At 33.1% G+C, this 18,487-nt stretch overlaps 1 protein-coding gene across 1 annotated transcript in view; it reads left to right on the plus strand.

Annotated features, from left to right (window-relative positions):
* Positions 1–345: 345 nt before the first annotated feature.
* The window catches only part of LOC114349276 (uncharacterized), a 599,066-nt gene continuing 580,924 nt past the window's right edge, over positions 346–18,487 (plus strand). The window contains exon 1 of the mRNA XM_028299624.2: positions 346–466. The gene's annotated coding sequence lies outside the window, so the exon portion shown is untranslated. The remainder of the gene's footprint in view (positions 467–18,487) is intronic.

The raw sequence follows: 18,487 nt of genomic DNA on the forward strand, positions 1-18,487 counted from the left end.
ATATTGAAATTCCCAAACCGCCCATTTTACGGTGCCAGTAAATCACACAAAGGCCTTTGTCCTTTGTTTTCGCAAGAGATAGATTTATTAATGACGAAGAAAAGGGCAGTTCCATGTATTCTCGGTTAACAATAAACTGCACATCCGCCTGCATCAATGAATCTCGCATCAAGGACGGCCAAGGCGGGGGCGTCTTCTCTTCAGCGAGTGTAGAGCGCTTTGCTTTTGTTTCTCGACGATTTAATACGCATGGCCTACTGCGCCTCGAGGGTTGAGACGCTGCCGACGGCTGGTATGAACCTCATTTTAAGCTGGTTCGGGTGTTTTTGACGGAAATCGGGTGTAGAGGCAGGTGTCTTTTCGTGAGTCGTTCTTTTTGAGCAGTTTGAAATTCGTGTGTGCCGGTGATGAAAGACAACCGTGTAACCGTCTTGTGATTTGGATATTAATGAACATAAGATAACAGGTAAATATCTACTTAATTTTTTAAATACCCATTTGTTTTTTACTTAACTTAATCGAACCCGTAATTTAGAAAATGGCATAATAGTCACAGTCTTTTAAATATCACGTTTTGGTACTATTTTCTTTCTTGAATCATTTTACGTATTTTCTTTAAAAAGGGCACATCTTCATATACCACAAGTCAACAAAAAGGCACAGTCTGTTTCAGGCCCGGCCCCAGGGGTGGGCGAACTGGGCGGCTGCCCAGGGCGGCAAATTTAGGGGCGGCCAATTTTAGAGGACAGCCAATTTTTGAATTTTAAGAAATAATAAATTATATTTTTAATATGATAAAAAATCAATATTATGAACAAGAGGGGCAAAAATTCAGTTGTAAAAACGAGAATTAAATAAGTGAAACAATAATAATTGCAAGGTTCATTCGATGGGAAATCGACAACACCACCTTCTTCTTCATCGCATAATAATAGTGGGATCAGAACTTAATTAACCTTTAACTACACGCGGTGGCGTATTTTGTACGCCAAATATAAGAATTCTACTGCAAATATTTTTAAAAATTTAATTTTTGACCTTTTTTATCTCTTTAACCTATCACTGGAATGTGCTTTACAATTTGGTTTTAGTTTCGTTATGATAAGCGTTCTGGGAAGATCGTAATTTACAGTTTATTATTTGTTGTTTCCGGTGGTGGACAATATACGCCACCATTATATTAATATAAGTAGTAATATAAGTAAATATTTCAATTGTTTTTTAGTCAATATGGCACAAAATATATTTTTCTTTATAAACAATACTTTTTCTCTGGTAACAAATCACATCTCAAAAAATTTTTTATTAGTAATTTTATTTATCATGGAATCCAGTTGTTCCATGATTCCCGTTATAAATCCCAATTGGCTTACTGATAAAGAACTCCAAGTATTCACTGATGCCGAATAAGGTTTATAACAAACAACTAAGTGTATTTTTTCAAAAAAAAAAAACAAATCCGCTGTTTTTAAGTGTATTTTCTTGTGGCGTATAAAGTACGCCACGCGTGTAGTTCTGTTATAACTTGATGCGCGGTTAGTTAAAGGTTAAATTCACTGAAATTCACTTAAAATTAAATTGACTGAAAATGGATATAATAATTGGAAACATGTGGCTGAAGCTTTGTCCAGCCACGCTAAGTCTCCAGCTCATGTACAGTCACAGAGACGGTGGTAGAACTAGCAATTAGACTAGAATCGGGCAAAACCATAGACGAAGAAACACAAAAAGTTCTAATTTCAGAAACTCGTCATTGGAGAAATGTAATAGAATGAATTATATCAATAATAGAGTTCTTATCACAATAGTGTCTTCCATTGAGGGGCGATTCTGATAAACTTTTTCATCATAACAATGGTAATTTTTTAAAGCTTGTTGAGAAATTGTTGAAAGATTGTTGAAGCTACATATTTGGAAAATTTGATTCTGTTTTACAAGAGCACATTAGGAGAACAACGAATGTTACTGACAAGCAGCATCCCTACTTGAGAAAACATATTGAAAACGAAATTATTCAGCTCCTCCATGATCAAATCAAAAATAAAATTTTAAACTTTTTGAAATCGGCAAAGTATTATAGTATAATTTTAGATTGAACACCTGATATTTCTGGGGTGGAACAGATGATTATTGTTGTACAATTTGTCGATTTAGGTTCCTGTTTACAAAGTGTTAAAATTGCAGAACATTTTCTTCGATTTGTGCCTGCACTGGAAACCACTCGCTTGGGACTTACAAACGTTATTTTGCAAGAACTGAATGAATTGAGAAAATCTTTGTAAGATATGAGAGGACAAGAGTATGATAATGGGACAAGGCAAACATGAAACAAGTACAATCTCCAATTGTATTTCTGTATGGGCACTCCGTTATGTAGATGTTCTCGAACAAGTTCAAGTACAATTCCTAAAACGAATTCTTATGCTTCCCATATCCACACCCGGTTACATAGTCAGAGTAGAATGCGGCAGAGTCAAACTCTTGTATAATATATTCAAGTGGACACTAAACTGGTTAAAGAAAATTTATATGATGGACGATTCCCGTTACCCCAAAATGTGCTTTTTTCGTCAACTACAACTGATGGAGACCGATAGCAGGTATAACTGGGCAGCGCAGGTAAAATCACTTTTTACTTTTATTGATGCTGAACCTATTTGGAATAATCTCTCCCTTCATTCCCTACAACTGAATAGAAAAGCCTTGTTAATCAAATTTAAAAATAAGCTCTCAGAATTAGATATTTCTCTTTGTCAGCAATCCAATTTTCTCCCCTTATATAAACACCTAGCTCTTTCCGAATCAAGTCAAAAATACTTATGCCTAAAAATGCCCATCCAGATTACAAGAACTATTGCACAGCTTCGATTATGTAATTCATTCTGCTTAACGTTCACTTATAAGGATTCTACATATAAAATTAATCCTAATGAAATCTGTACTATTTGTAACAATAAGGAGTTAGAAACAATTGAACATATACTTTTTGATTGTCCAATATATTCTTGTATGAAACAATCATCCATTAATTATATAGCCGATATTGATACTGTAACTCATACCTTAAATAACATTACAGTATATTCAGCTAAAATAATAGCTAGCTATATCTGGAATGTTCTAAAACTTAGGTCTTTCATCATAAATGAATAGTTAAATACGTAAATTATACTTTGTATCTTTAATTAATTCTTATATAACTCGTTGTTTTTTTTTTTTTTTTTTATTTATTTCTTTCTTTTGTTTATCCCTAAAATAAACATATTGTGTGTTTCTTGGGATGAAAAAAAGGAACGAAATATTTGTTCTCACCCTTTCCATAAAATTGTAAAATTTTAAAAGGAAATAAATGTATCTATCTATCTATCTATCTATCTATGAAAGTGAAGAACTTTTTGTCCCATGTTTTAGCCATTCACCCAACTTAGCCGTGAACGATGCTACTAAATCCGCACAGTTTGCAGTTTCTTTCTTTTCCTTAGTGACAAAAATTTATAACTTTTTCTCAGATATATTCATCGTTGGGCTATACTGAAAAATCATTTATCTACCATAACATTGAAATCTTTGTCCGCAACTAGAGGATCATTGATGCAATTTTACTCCGATCAGATACCAAATTGAAGAAATCTACGATGCTCTTGTAGAAATCACTGTAAATAAAAACAACGATAAAATGGTTGCTCATGAGGCAAGCTGTTTGGCAAATCAAATCCGTGATTTTACTTTTCTTTACTCTGTGGTAATATGGCATGACATTTTACTTGACATCAACATAGTCAGCAAATCACTGCATAGTATTGATATAGGAATGTATCAAGCTGGCAGTTTATTAGAAAAAACGTAAAACCATTTGACGTTTCTCAGAAGATATTTAAAATTCCAGGGCTATTTGACACAAACAAAAGTGACGCATGATTAATCAGATAAATGTTTTAAGCTATGTGATGCATTAGATCTAAATTATGCTGATATAAAAGATGAACTTAAAGTACTTTCCACGATTGTGAAGCCCAAGGGTACACCTCTAGAGACCCTGAAAATTATTAGAGAGTATGATTTTGATTTCGCACTCAACTTTAGTGTTACTTTGACGATTTTATTAACCCTAACAGTGACAGTGTCCTCTGGAGAGAAATGCTTTTCAAAGCTAAAACTAATAAAAAATATTACTTAAGATCAACTATGTCCCAGGAACAGGAACGTTTGAAAGCTCTAGCGACAATCTCTATTGAACACGAAATAGCTGAGTCATTGTATCTTGGAGAATTAATAAAAGACTTTTTGCCGTGCCAAGATAAGAAGAGTGCTAATTACTTAAAAAAGTAAGTGTGTAATTATGGATATGGATAGTGAGTTTTTGGATATTAAAACATGTTAATACATATACAGTAATGTAGTAAAATCTCACGAAAATATTGCAAATACAAATATGTGTTTTTGAGCGTGTATCGTTCAAATACAGTAGAAAATGGCATATTAAATAATTTAGCACCAAGCACACATCAATAAAAATATATTCTTCAGTAGGGGGGGGGGGGCGTCGGTCGCTGATCTTGCCCAGGGCGGCAAAATTCCTAGGGCCGGTCCTGGTCTGTTTGAAAATAGCACAAGTCTAGGACCTGTATCCCTTTGTAATGACACGGAACCTTTAAATAATAAGTTTTAATTAATGGACTTGTGCCCTTTCCGAAATGAAGGATTCAATCTATATGTATAAACAATGGATTATTCTCTTCTTTCTTACAACTTCTCCATATTCCCTACAAAAGGAGTTTTTTGACTGAAGCTATTCTTTTATCCATTTTTCACATTCCTTTATAAAATTTATAATGTTCTATTTCTTGTAGGTACCTATACAGGGTGTTTCATTGGGAAAGTAACATACGTTAACTGTAGAAAGAGGACACTTAGGCGGTCTCAAAAATACCATACTCAATGGGTCTTACTTCATTAATAACAAAGATACTGGGTGTTTTATCTATTTTGCCATTTTCTTATTTGGTTCATAACTTTTTAACCACACTGTATATTTATTTTATATTTGGCACGCAAATATTTTTTAAGGTGTACAATCAATTAATTTATTTACGTTTGTAAAAACTCCAGGTCCGAATTAAAAAAAGAGGATAAAAAACTAAATTTAGTGGTTGACTATTAATTTTCGGCAAAATTATTTTTCTGGTAAAATTTTGAATTTGAATTCTGAAATCATGCGAATTGTGAGAGCTCGCAGTAAAAAAAATGAAATGCGACTTACAACTTGTTAAACACACTGTATATTTATTTTATATTTAACACCGAATATTCTTTAAAGCGTCCAATCAATTAATTTATTTACAATTATAAAAAAATCCAGGGCCGGATTAAAACATATTGGAAAAATGTGCCGACCCAAAAAAACACCCTGTACATTAAATTTTTTTAAAAATGTCCACAAAAAATACAAAATTTTATGATGTAATCAACGAACTATCTTAAAAATTAACAAAAAAACAGAAAAAATTTTCTGAAAAATAATTTATTAAAACTATAGCAATTGTTCAAAATGGCCACCACCTTGTTAAAGGCAAAGTCTTGCTCTTTTTGTTATTTTTCTGACTGACTTCCTAATCTCATCAGGGTTATTCTTCATTTCTTGGAAGGCGTCTGGAATACGGTCAAGAAGTTCTTCCCTACCATTTATTTCCTCGTTATAAACTTTGGATTTTAGATATCCAAAAGTTATTTTTCCGCAAATTTTTTCTGTTTTGTTTTTAATTTTCAAGATAGTCCGTTGATCAAAGTTATGTATTTTTTGTGGAGTCTTTATTTATTATTCATTAATTAAAGGTGAATATTTCTTATGAGTTATTTGCCGCCATAATAAAAAAACATTTAAATGTTAACATTTTACCAATTTAGATTAAATAATGGTATTAATTATTAAAATTAAGTCACATTTTATTTTTTTTTACTTGGAGCTCTCGAAATTCACATATTTCAGAATTCGAATTCAAAATTTTACCAGAAAAATCATTTTGCCGAAAATTAAAAGTGTACAACTAAATTTAGTTTTTCATCTTAAGTCATCCCTTTCATCCTAGTTTTTCATGCAAAATCCATTTTAAAAAATTTAATGTACAGGGTGTTTTTTTGGGTCGGAACATTTTTCCAATATTTTTAATCCAGCCCTGGATTTTTTATAATTGTAAATAAATTAATTGACTGGACACTTTATAGAATATTCGATGTTAAATATAAAATACATATACAATGTGTTTAACAAGTTGTAAGTCGTATTTTAATTTTTTTTTATACTTCGTGCTCTCGCAATTCGCCTAATTTCTGAATTAAAATTCAAAATTTGACCAGAAAAATCATTTTGCTAAAAATTTGAATTATACCATTAAATTTAGTTTTTTATCCTCTTATCAAATGCATAATCTATTTTAAAAAAATTTAATGTACAGTGTATCGTTTTTGGGTCGGAATATTTTTCCAATATTTTTTAATCCAGACCTGGATTTTTTACAATTGTAAATAAATTAATTGATTGTACACCTTAAAGAATATTTGCGTCCCAGATATCAAATAAATATACAGTGTGGTTAAAAAGTTATGAACCAAACAAGAAAATGGCAAAATAGATAAAACACCCAGTATCTTTGTTATTATTGAAGTAAGACCCATTAAATATGGTATTTTTGGGATCTCCTAAGTCTTCTCTTTCCACAGTTAACGTATGTTACTTTCCCAATGAAACACCCTGTATTATATTTCCTTTTATCTTTCTGATGTCGTGTATATAAATTTTTCGTCAGTCTTCCTTTTCTCCTTGATTTGATCTTCTTACCTCAATTTTTTTTGAGAAATTTTTTTCCTAAATCATGCATATAGGGTATGGTATGGTCTTCTAGTGTTATTCTCATTTGCATTACATCGATACATCAAGATCTCGGGTGGTTAAAAACTGCCTAATTCTTAGAAATTCGTATCTGGTCTGCTCTATTCTACATTTATGAGCCTTAGTTAAGTCATGTATCCAGCATCCTGGACATTTAAACTTATCAACTTCATTTAGTTTGTCACTTACTTACATGTTTATGTTTGTATTGAGTAATCGTTGAACAATTTAATATTTGATTATTATTTTTTGTCGGTATTATTGTTTTTTTTTAGTTATCTTTTCATTAAATTTAAGGCTATATACAGGGTGTCCAAAAACTCTCCCAACAAACGAAGACCGGAGATTCTTCAGATAATTCAGATTCAGATAAGATGGCGTCTTGGAATTAGTTTTTCCTTAATATCTATAGAACGCCTTTATTTATAAAAACGAAAACTGATACGCTTATTTACTTTTCAGAGATAAATCGATTGCATCGATTACAAATTTCTAGTACCGGTCATAGGCGCCCGTTTTCGGTAGGGCAACGGTTATTTTATCGCATTACTTTTTTGTCTTCAGTTACTAAGCATTTTTGACAATGAATTATTAAATTGTGATGTATTCTAGTACTAAAATGTACTCTTGCTTTAAGTCGGTAGTACACCGTTTACTAGAAAAATCGATTTGAAAATTTTTCATTTTTTGAATTTGAAAAAAATTAAAAAAAAAACGGTGTATTTACGGACATAAAGCAAGAGTAACTTTTAGTACTAGAATACCTCATAATTTAATACATAATCCATTGTCAAAAATGCTTAGCAGTTGAAGACAAAAAGTAATGCGATAAAATAACCGTTGACCTACCCAAAACGGACGCATATGACCCGTACTAGAATTTCGCAATTGAGGAAATCGATTTATCTCTGGAAGATAAATAAACGTACCAATTTTCGTTTTTCTAAAGAGTTTTTTTTAAATTGTTATTCAAAATTCAACAAACGAAAAATTTTAATATCGATTTTTCTAGAAAACGGTGCATCCTACCGACTTAAAGCAAGAGCACCTTTTAGGTAATCTTAGACAAGAGTTAAAGACAAAAAAGTTATGTAATAAACTAACAGTGGCCCTACCCAAAACGGACGCCTATGGCCGGTAGTAGAAATTCGCAATTGATGGAATCGATTTATCTCTAGAACAGCGGTTCTCAATCTGTGGTACATGTACCACTGGTGGTACATATAATTATTTGCGGTATGCGGTGGTACACAAAACGCAAAAACAGTCAAAATCAGCACCACTAGGATAGTTAATTACATTACTTACCTAGCTAGATAGGTATTTCAGTTAGGTGGTACCCAAAATAATAAAAAGTATTTTGTGGTACATGACTCAAAAATATTGAAAACCACTGCTCTAGACGATTAATAGGCGTACGAATTTTCGTTTTTCTAAATAGAAGCGTTCTGGACGTATTTAAAAAAATTAATTGCAAGACGACATCTTTAAAGAGCTCTAGCTCCCTTAGGAAGCATTTTCGGAATAGGTGAATTTGGTTAAATTGTCTTAAAATTATCTGAATAATCTCCGGTCTTCGTTTATCGTGAGAGAGTTTTTGGACACCCTGTATATTATTCATCTTTTCTCACTTCTTTTTCCAGCAGATTACCTACGTAGTTTTTGTTCAATTCCAACAATAATTAAAACTGTATCCAGATCCAGATGCGTTATCTAGAACTCATGCAAAGATCACCTCTGAGTAGGTACACGTTGCATAATAATGGCGAGAGAATACAACCTTGTCTAACTCTTTTTTGAAGTACATATCAGTTTTCCTCATATGCATTCTAATAAATGCATTTTGTTTCCAATAGAGTTCACGTATTATGTTTAAATTATTGGAATCGATATTTTGATTATATTTTTTTGTAATTATTTTATAAATACTGATAAATATATACAAATATACATATTAGATAAATATCAGGTATCATATTTAACAGTATCTACCTATCCTTCCTTGGCTTTAAAGATCGGGAAAAATTTGGCGATAATAAATTATTTACTTCTGTTTCGGATTGTAGAAGGTAATTAATGTTTAAAAGTGTCTCATCTATCGTAAATAAATAAATCCTGGATTCATTTATAATGTAATTGTGAGAAGACCTAATCAATATTGCTTTATTAATTTAGAGCAATGGGATTTAAGACGTAGGGAGTAAATTTACACTCCTGATTTATACACTACAAATTTTAGAAACAAAACTTACCTTATAAATTACAAAAAGGCATTCTGTTTTATCCTATATTATTAGCTTTTTGCTTTACACCTACCACTTCTCTAATTTCTTTATTATCTCTTTTTATTTTAGTCTCTTATTTGTGTTGTTTTTTAAATCCACTACCTTGCTACTTTTTTAAATTATTTAAAATTATTACTTTATCATTGAAGTGGTCTTTTTTAAAGGAGGAAAAATAGAAGGTAGAAAGACGACGATTTTTGCTACAATTTTAGTGGAAGAAAAAATTTATCGAAATAAGATCGACGACATTATTCCTTTCAGGTACTAGTTCACTTTAGAAGACCAAGAATAAGCATTTTTTCCAGAATTTGTTCAGAACCTTTATTAAAAATGAACATAAAACTGTTTACATATTAATACATAGAGACTACAAAACAAATTCATACTTAGAGAATACAAAAAATATATATCTTTTCATTTATGTACGTACACTAATATTGTAGAGAGAGCCAAAATCGAGGCCTCGAAAAAAAGTAGTTCCGATGGTGGACAGTTAATCTCAGGATTGCGATCACTGAAACAAAAAAATTATACGGCATTTGAAAAAGGAAGGTTTCTTACGTGACAATTTACCACCGATAGTAGATAAAAAATTCCGAACAAAAAAATTTACGGAAATTTAAAAAATTTTTGTGAAAAAAATCGTCCTTCAGTTTTTCATGGTTAAAAAATATTAATATTTTATTTTTTAGTCAAATTGTAGTAAATTGTCACGTAAGAAACCTTTCTTTTTCAAATGCCGTACGATATTTTTGTTTCAGAATTCCCAATCCTGAGATGAACTGTCCGCCATCGGAACTACTTTTTTTCGAGGCCTCGACTTTTTCGCCCTCTACAAAAAAAAAGATATATTTTTTGTACTATCTAAGAGTCAGATATTGACATGTAAAGTTTTATATTCTTTTTTAATAAAGATTTTGAGAAAAAATTCATGAAAAAATGCTTATTTTTGGTCTTCTAAAGTGTACTAGTACCTTCATGAGAATTAGAGACATTTAACACCATTTAAACAATTGAATGTCTTTATCGGCATAAAATTATTACATTTTAATTTTCTCAAATCAAGTTGTTCTTTTAAATTACCCACCATTGTAAATTATGAGTAAATTATATCTTTTCTCAACATTGTAAACTCTTTAACTAAGCAATAATGCAGAAATAAAATAAATGACTTGCATGTTATGAAGAGATATCGTGGGAAAAAATTACAAAAGATAATTTGTAATAAACTCCAATAGTAGAAAATGTAAAGTATAAACAAAGAGTGAAAATTTAGAATTATCTACCTAAATATAGTCCTTCCACTGTAACTTTACACATCGTCATCATTCTTATTATTGGAAATAAACCAAAATATGTGAGCCAAACGTACGTCCGGTATAAGAATTAGAAATGTGGCTAATATTACAAGGGAAGTTTTTATACTTCTCTTTTATAGTCCTGGATCCCGCGAAATAAAGAAAAGATTATTAATAGAAAGCTGACAATTTGTTAATAGCTTAACGGTGTCTAGTCGGACAAACTTTGATGCACGGGAACACTGGAACAGGGTAAGTTTTAATTGTGGAGCATGATAAACGTGTCGTACTGACAAGTTTATGATTGTGAAAATAGCAAGTTGTTTTTAAGTTTATTCAATAGCCACTGTTATATAATATATAAAAAAATGTTTGTCCGACAAAAATGTGTCGGACAAAAATGTCCGACAAAATTTAATCAATGAACGGAACACATCGACTGGCTGTGACTCTGGTGGTACCAAATGCTGCAGTAGGTAGGGCTAGAGGACTGGATGCGAAAAACTCCTGAGCGACGTTGGTAGAGAATCTCAAAATAAACACGTGGCAAAATCTTCATTGGTTAACCATGTACAAAAGAAACCATGCCATGCTCCATAGGAAAAACTGAGAACAGTAACAGAGATGTTGATTGGGCGTACACCAGTAAGATATTCAAGAATAAAATACGGATTTACTGTAGAGATCTAACTTCAGAGTCTGCGATAAGGAACCAGAAACTGTTGTGATAACCTCGGATAGTAAATTCACTCAGAAACAAGATTGGTTTTTATTAGTTTATTGGACATTTATTTGGAACCAAACATACAAAAGAAAAGATAAATATCGTTAAATACATATTAATTACGTTATTTCAATATAATAATATTCTACATATTGGGCTCCCGTAAACCACAAGTTTTATCTCTCTTTAATCCTGACCCCCGGAGGGAGTGTAGTGGTCGACGTGATGTCGTGTATTGTCCGTCTTCAAAGATCTCTGTCTTTGGTCATTTCTTTTAACTCATGCATAGGTCTTTTGCATATTCCTGTAATTTGATCGGTCCATCTTGTTGGAGATCTTCCTCGTGATCTTCGGCCTACCACCTTTCCTTGTATAATGAGTATTTCCATGTTTTCTGTGTTTATTCTCATAACATGTCCAAAGTATTTTAATTGTTGGAGATGGATTTTACTGGTGAGTCGTTGGTTAACTTTTAGCTCTCTTAAAATTGAATTATTTGTCCTACGGTAGGTTTAAGGAATTCGTAACATTTGTCTACTACAGAAAAATATACATAAAGTAACCTGGGTGTCAAATGACGGAATCACACGAAACCAGATAGACCACGTGCTCATCGACGGAAGACACTCTAGCAATATCATCGACGCACACAGTTTGAGGGAGCAGAAAGTGACTCTGACCACTTCCTGGTCAGAATAAAAATGAGAACAAGGCTAAACACGAGACAGCCAAAGCAACGACAACAAGGAAACAGATGGGATATTTCAAGGCTCGATCTACCTGATAATGAACGCCAATATCAGTCACTGATCCAAAATAAATTGCAGACACTGGAAGAAGAAGAAACATCAACACCAGAATTGACCATAGACCAGAAATGGCAAAATATAACAAACGCCATAGTAAGCATAGTAAGCGCCGCAGCGGAAACTATAGGGAAACAAAGGAATAACAAGAAGAAAAACCAGTGGTTTGACCAGGAGTGCGAACAAAGCTTACAGCAGAAAGCAATCAAGAGGCTGGAGTTACTAACACGACCTACAGAAGAGAACAGGGAAGACTACAACAGAGTAAGGACTCAAACGAGAAGACTTTTGAGAAGAAAAAAGAAACAGTACCTAGAAGCACGAATAGAGCAACTCGAGGAGGAACATAGAAACGGTCAGTCTAGACAGTTTTATAGGGACCTAAAAACAATGACGGGCAACACGATCAACAGCCCAAGATTTATAAAAGACGATGCAGGACAATTGCTCACAGACGACGGAGAGATAAGCCGCCAATGGAGAAAGTATTTTGAGCAACTCTTAAATATAGAAAATCCCACAACGACAGGGCAACAAAGACAGTACCAGTTAGCCGAACCTGAAATACCAGGGCCCACACTAGCTGAAGTAAAGTCCGCAATTTCGTCCCTAAAAAACCATAAAGCCCCAGGCCCAGACGGCATACAGGCGGAACCACTCAAAAAATGGGGGAGACAAACTACATCTTGAGATATATCATCTTATAAGAGAAGTCTGGGAAAGAGAAGAAATACCGAAACACTGGCATGAAAGCCATATAATACCTATTCACAAGAAGGGAGACAAACAAATATGTCGGAACAATAGATGAGTATCGTTAATTAATACAACATACAAGATTATATCCATAATACTGTTTAGAAGACTAACTCCATACGCAGAGGAAATAATAGGCGACTACCAAAGCGGATTTAGACCGGGAAGGTCGACTATAGACCAGATCTTCGTCCTACGCCAGGTGTTGGAAAAAAACTGGGAATTCAACCGCGATGTACACCAAATCTTCGTGGACTTCAAACAAGCTTACGATTCTGTTAGCAGAGAAGCATTGTGGGAGATTATGGTAGAAATTGGAGCACCTGGAAAGCTGGTACGATTAGCAAAGGTGAGCATGGAGAACGCTTCCGCACGAATTAGATTTGTCAGCACCACGTCGGAGGAATTGCTCATTGACACCGGACTTAGACAAGGAGATCCTCTCCCCCTGCTGTTTAACTTCGCACTGGAACATGCAGTAAGGAAAGCTCAGCCACAACTGACAAACGGATTTGCCGCCCAAGGATCAAAAATACTATTAGCCTTTGCGGATGACGTGGACACAATTGCAGAATCCACCAGAGATGCAAAAGAAGTTTTCACCCTATTCGAGAACGGAGCCAAGGAAGTTGGTCTTAAGGTCAACGAGGACAAGACCAAGTACATGGTATTTACGAAGAACCCAAGACCAAGGGTTAGACAAAACGTAACAATTAATGAATACAATTTTGAAGTCGTCAAAGAATTTAAATACCTGGGAGCGAGCATAACATCTGAAAATAACTATGAAAAGGACGTGGCAGCCAGGATCATTGCAGGAAACAGGGCATATTACTCATTAAGTACCCTACTTAAATCAAAAATACTCTCAAGACCAGCAAAAATAAGAGTGTATAAGACAATGATTCGTCCCACAATAACGTATGGAAGCGAAACATGGACTCTGAATCAGCGGGAAACAACAAAATTACTGGTACTTGAAAGAAAGTTACTGCGGACTATCTATGGGCCTTGCAGAGAAGAGACAACAGGAGAATGGAGAAGAAGACACAATGATGAACTCCAGACAATAAACGGAGATGAAAACATAGTACGCTACATTAAAGCAACATGGGCAGGTCACGTACTAAGATCAAGTGACGAAAGACTTCTAAACGCCACATTCTGGGAAAGGCCCGATGGAAAAAGGTCAGTTGGTCGCCCAAGAAAGAGATGGAAGGTCGCAGTAGCCAACGATCTACGCAAAATGGGAGTACAGCAATGGGAAATAGCTGCTCAGGACCGACAACAATGGAGGAAAATAGTAAACGCGGCCAAGACTCACATAGAGTTGTAGAACCAAATGATGATGATGATGATATCTACTACAGAACATTTTAATAGCATCTATATTTCTTCTTTCCAATTGTCTCAGGGTCCAAGATTCACATCCGTAGTCAGTATTGAGAATATTAAGCAGTTGATCAACCTCATCTCTAACGCTCTTGAAATCTGACAGTCCCTCCATATTGTGGTCATTTTTGCCATGGCAACTTTTGTTAGATCACATCTACGTTTTATTTCTTCCTGTAGTGACCCTGTGTTTGTGATAAATGATCTCAGATATAAGTATGAGCTCACAACCCAAACCTATCAATTGTGGTTATGTGTGGATGATTGTTATATGTGGTCTATCCACTATCATGACCTTTGTCTTTGATATGTTTAATTGCAGACCAAATATTTGACTTTCGTGTTCGACTAGTCGTATATGATCAACCAGTCCTGTTTGACTATTTGCAAGAACGGCTGTGTCATCTGCGAAACGTAGGTTTTTTGAGATATTTGAGATATGAGTAATAACCGACGATCGAGAGAATTTATTTATTTCTCAACGTGAAATAAATGTATAAAGAAAGAAGGTATCTGGCTCAGCATGCTGGATAGTAAAATATGTAATGATGGCTATGTTCAACGCACATAGCCGTTGGATAGGATCGCAATTCATTAATTTCGCTCAGCTCGCCAAATCGATGGGGCTTGGAAATGCTTAGGCGTAGTCTAGACGACAAAAGTAATATATTATCGTCACACTGTAAAACGTATTATGATAAGATTGCGAGGCGCTGGCCCTGCAAAAAATAAAAACTCTATAGGCAACCAAGAGAAGACCCTGGTAGATTTAGGACACACCAAGTAAATGACCTATATAAACTTCTACAGGGTGCAAAAATTCTATACTGGGTGAAGTAAACAACAATGTGCAGCAAACACAATAAGCTTCATCTTCAGTGATAACGGAGATTTTTTAGATCAGACGGGCCAAAGGAAGAAATAAAACGTTTACTTCAAGTCAAAAATACATATTTCCCTCTAGTCCAGGAACCGAAGCTTTTCACCTCGCAATTTTTACAAAATGGATAGATTTGCTTGAAAATTTGAGAATATGTAGTGGACAGTCCAAGGATCTAAATCTATATTATGCTGAAAGGCGATTTTACCATGGGGGTGGTTGCAACCCCATCTTGGTGTGAAAATTTTTTATTATATTTTGACCGCAAAACTTGATAAAAGCATTCATTCTAAGCAAAAAATCTTCTATACATTTTTTTGATAAAATTAATAGTTTTTGATTTATTCGCTATCGAAAGTGTTAGTTTTATATCGAAAAAATCAATGTTTTTCGATACAATATACTCATTTACTATTCACTCAATTTTTACCATAGAAAAAATTTTTTAACACCAAGTTCTTGGGAATTAAATAACCTACAATTTCGTATTTAAACATTTTTTAGTATTTCTGATGCTAATCTTTCTATTCTGAAGAAAGTGGCATCTTTTACCAAACTACAGAAATTCATTATTCCATTTTAACTCCAGTTTTTTAAAAGCTAATCATTCTAAGCCAGTCAAATTTCTAGAATATATTACTAATACATAAATAAAGAAGACTGAATAAGGCCAATGACTAAAAATACCGCTAACTTACATTATTATGCTTCCAATTTGTATTCTCCTTTTTTTCCAAAAAAATATATTAATTTTTTAACCGTAACTTTTTTATTTTTTATCTTAGAAAGTTTATTAAAAAAGAATTTTGTAGGTGTTTACAAGGTCTATAAGGCTATTAATATTAAATCCTTTTAAAATCCTCAGTCGCAAAAATTGGTGACTTTGAACGGGTTGGTAAAGGTGGTTTTTTCATGTTATTACAAGTTTTAATTGTCAACAGCTCACTCAATCTTTGCTATAGAAAAATTTATTTTTGCTAACCAATTTCTTAGGAATTAAATAAGCTACAATTTCATATTTAAACATTTTTTCATATCTTTGATGCTAATCTTTCTATTCTGAAGAAAAGAGCGTTGTTTACCAAACTCCAAAAATTCGTTATTCGCTTTTAATTCATTTAATTAGGGTGGTGATTACCGATCCCTTTTTCACTGAAAAAAATAGAGACTGACATTATTTTCATTATAAGTCACTTAATTTTTGAGCTAGAGACTTTTTTATTTCTGGAGATAGATATTTGTAAATACTTTAAATTATTTTGAACAAGTTATCCTCGAAAAATGCATAGTTTTCCCGTCTTTTGACTTTGAAACTACAATTTTTAGCATTTGACGAAGAAGAGCTAACATAAAATAAAGTATAGCTCGATTACTATTGGTCTTAAAGAAAATAAAAAAACGGTTTTATTTATTTTTTGAAAAGGTACATTTTTGTCAAGCAAAGTTGTTTTGATAAAACTTAAACTTTTTGAGTTATTAGCAGAAAACTGATTAAAAACATTGATTTTTTCGATTTAAAACTAACACTTTCGATAGCGAATAAGTCGGAAATTATTAATTTTATCAAAAAAATGTATAGAACGTTTTTTGCTTAGAATGAATGTTTTTACTAACTTTTGTTGTCAAAATATAATAAAAAATGTCCACCCCCGACTTGGCAACCACCCCCATGGTAAAAGCGCCTTTCGGCATCACATAGATTTTGATCATTGAACTATCTATTACTTATTTTCAAATTTTCAAGCAAATCGATCCATTCTGTAAAAATTGCGAGGTTTTGTCCTATTTTAAGCTTCATTACTTGGACTACTCCCTTTCCTAGAGTTTCATCATTATTTACCTTTGTTTTTCACAACAAGAATGATAGTGGCCATAATCTCTTATTCGCTGGATATTTACCAATATTTACTGCAGGAATAAACTCGCACTTTTCAAAATATACCGACTAGCAACATTAAGCCGCATATCATTTCGTCTGGAATAAACTACATCCACATCCGGGAGAAGACAAATGGATGCTACATGTTTCCACGTATTTTATTATAAAACTTTCACATTAACGATAATAAATAGCCGCCATTACTGTTGTACTTTATTTGGTAATCTATCAACAGAATGACGTTAACTTTGCAAAGTTTGTAAAATAGTTTTATATTGAAAACCGTCAATACTCAAAAAAGTCAGGCAGCACAGAGTGTTCGTAAATAAAGTAACGGCTTTGGATGACAGTTTATTGTGGCAAGGGACTAAGAATTTTATGGTAGTAAACATATAGATATATAGGGTGTATAAAAAGAAGCTAGACTGTCAAATATTTCGCGAAACGTGTTTAATATTTTTTAAAATACTTTCGAATAACACCAAACATGACCCCCATTTTTATTGCAGATGTGGATTTCTATTTAAGATTTGGAAGTTGTCCCACCCCTAGGGGTTGGGAGGGCGGGGTCGTGTTTGGCGCCATTCGATAGATTTAAAAAAATATTAAACAAGTATTTTTTGGTTTTTTCTTTCTCGAGATATTAGACAGTCTCCAGTTTCTATAATTCCCCTAGGTACGGTATGAAGATAAATCGTTTTTCCCGATTATAGCGCCATCTATCAACAATGAGAAAAAATGTACCTTATAAAAGTTACTGATTTTTTTATGAGGAATACAAATATGCAATAAAAATGGGGATTCCTATTTAAGATTTCAATGTTGTCCCCCCACTCTATGAAGTGTGGCGGGGGGGATTTTTGAAAAATATTGAACAACAAACTATTTTTGAGTTTTGCGATCCGATGTTCGTTTCTCGAAATATCTGACCGTCCCACATTCGACCAAAGAAATTTTTTATTTCGCTCAGAAATAAACGAAAATTTTCCTTTTCTCGAAATCTCAGTATTTTGCAAACTCTTTTTTATTTTCATCAGGAATACACCATGAATATGAATGAATATGAATTAGAAATTATTTAAAATCTTGCACAATAAGCTAAACCATTTATTAGAAGTATACTAATTTGAATAATAGAATTGAAATCGGATTATTTCGGCAGCCTCAGAAGTTTTTAAATTATAAACAAATTGTAGAGTTATAAACAAATAGAATATCTCGGTAACTACCCGGTAAAATAAAAAAGGTAAATTACCGGCAGTGGTTCCTGAGATACAGTCGGTCAAATTTAACCGGCATTTGCTACGAAGTTCTAAACAATAGGATGGTAATCTTTGAACGATTGCCTTTTTCTTCTGGAGGTCTTTCTCGATAAAAACTTTCATATCTTTAAAATATTCATAACATTATATATTTTAATATTAAAAGCGATTGGTATGATGGTACGATGGTGATCATAAATATATTTTTTTAAAAGAGAAAGAGGTAACTTATCACATAAAAAAGTGGACAAAATCCATCCCAAATTATGCCATGCCGATATACATCCAAGAGAACCTTTCCAACTCATGTTTAATTTTG

This window comes from Diabrotica virgifera, chromosome 3, assembly GCF_917563875.1.
Source record: "Diabrotica virgifera virgifera chromosome 3, PGI_DIABVI_V3a".
Classification (NCBI taxonomy): Eukaryota; Metazoa; Arthropoda; class Insecta; order Coleoptera; family Chrysomelidae; genus Diabrotica; species Diabrotica virgifera.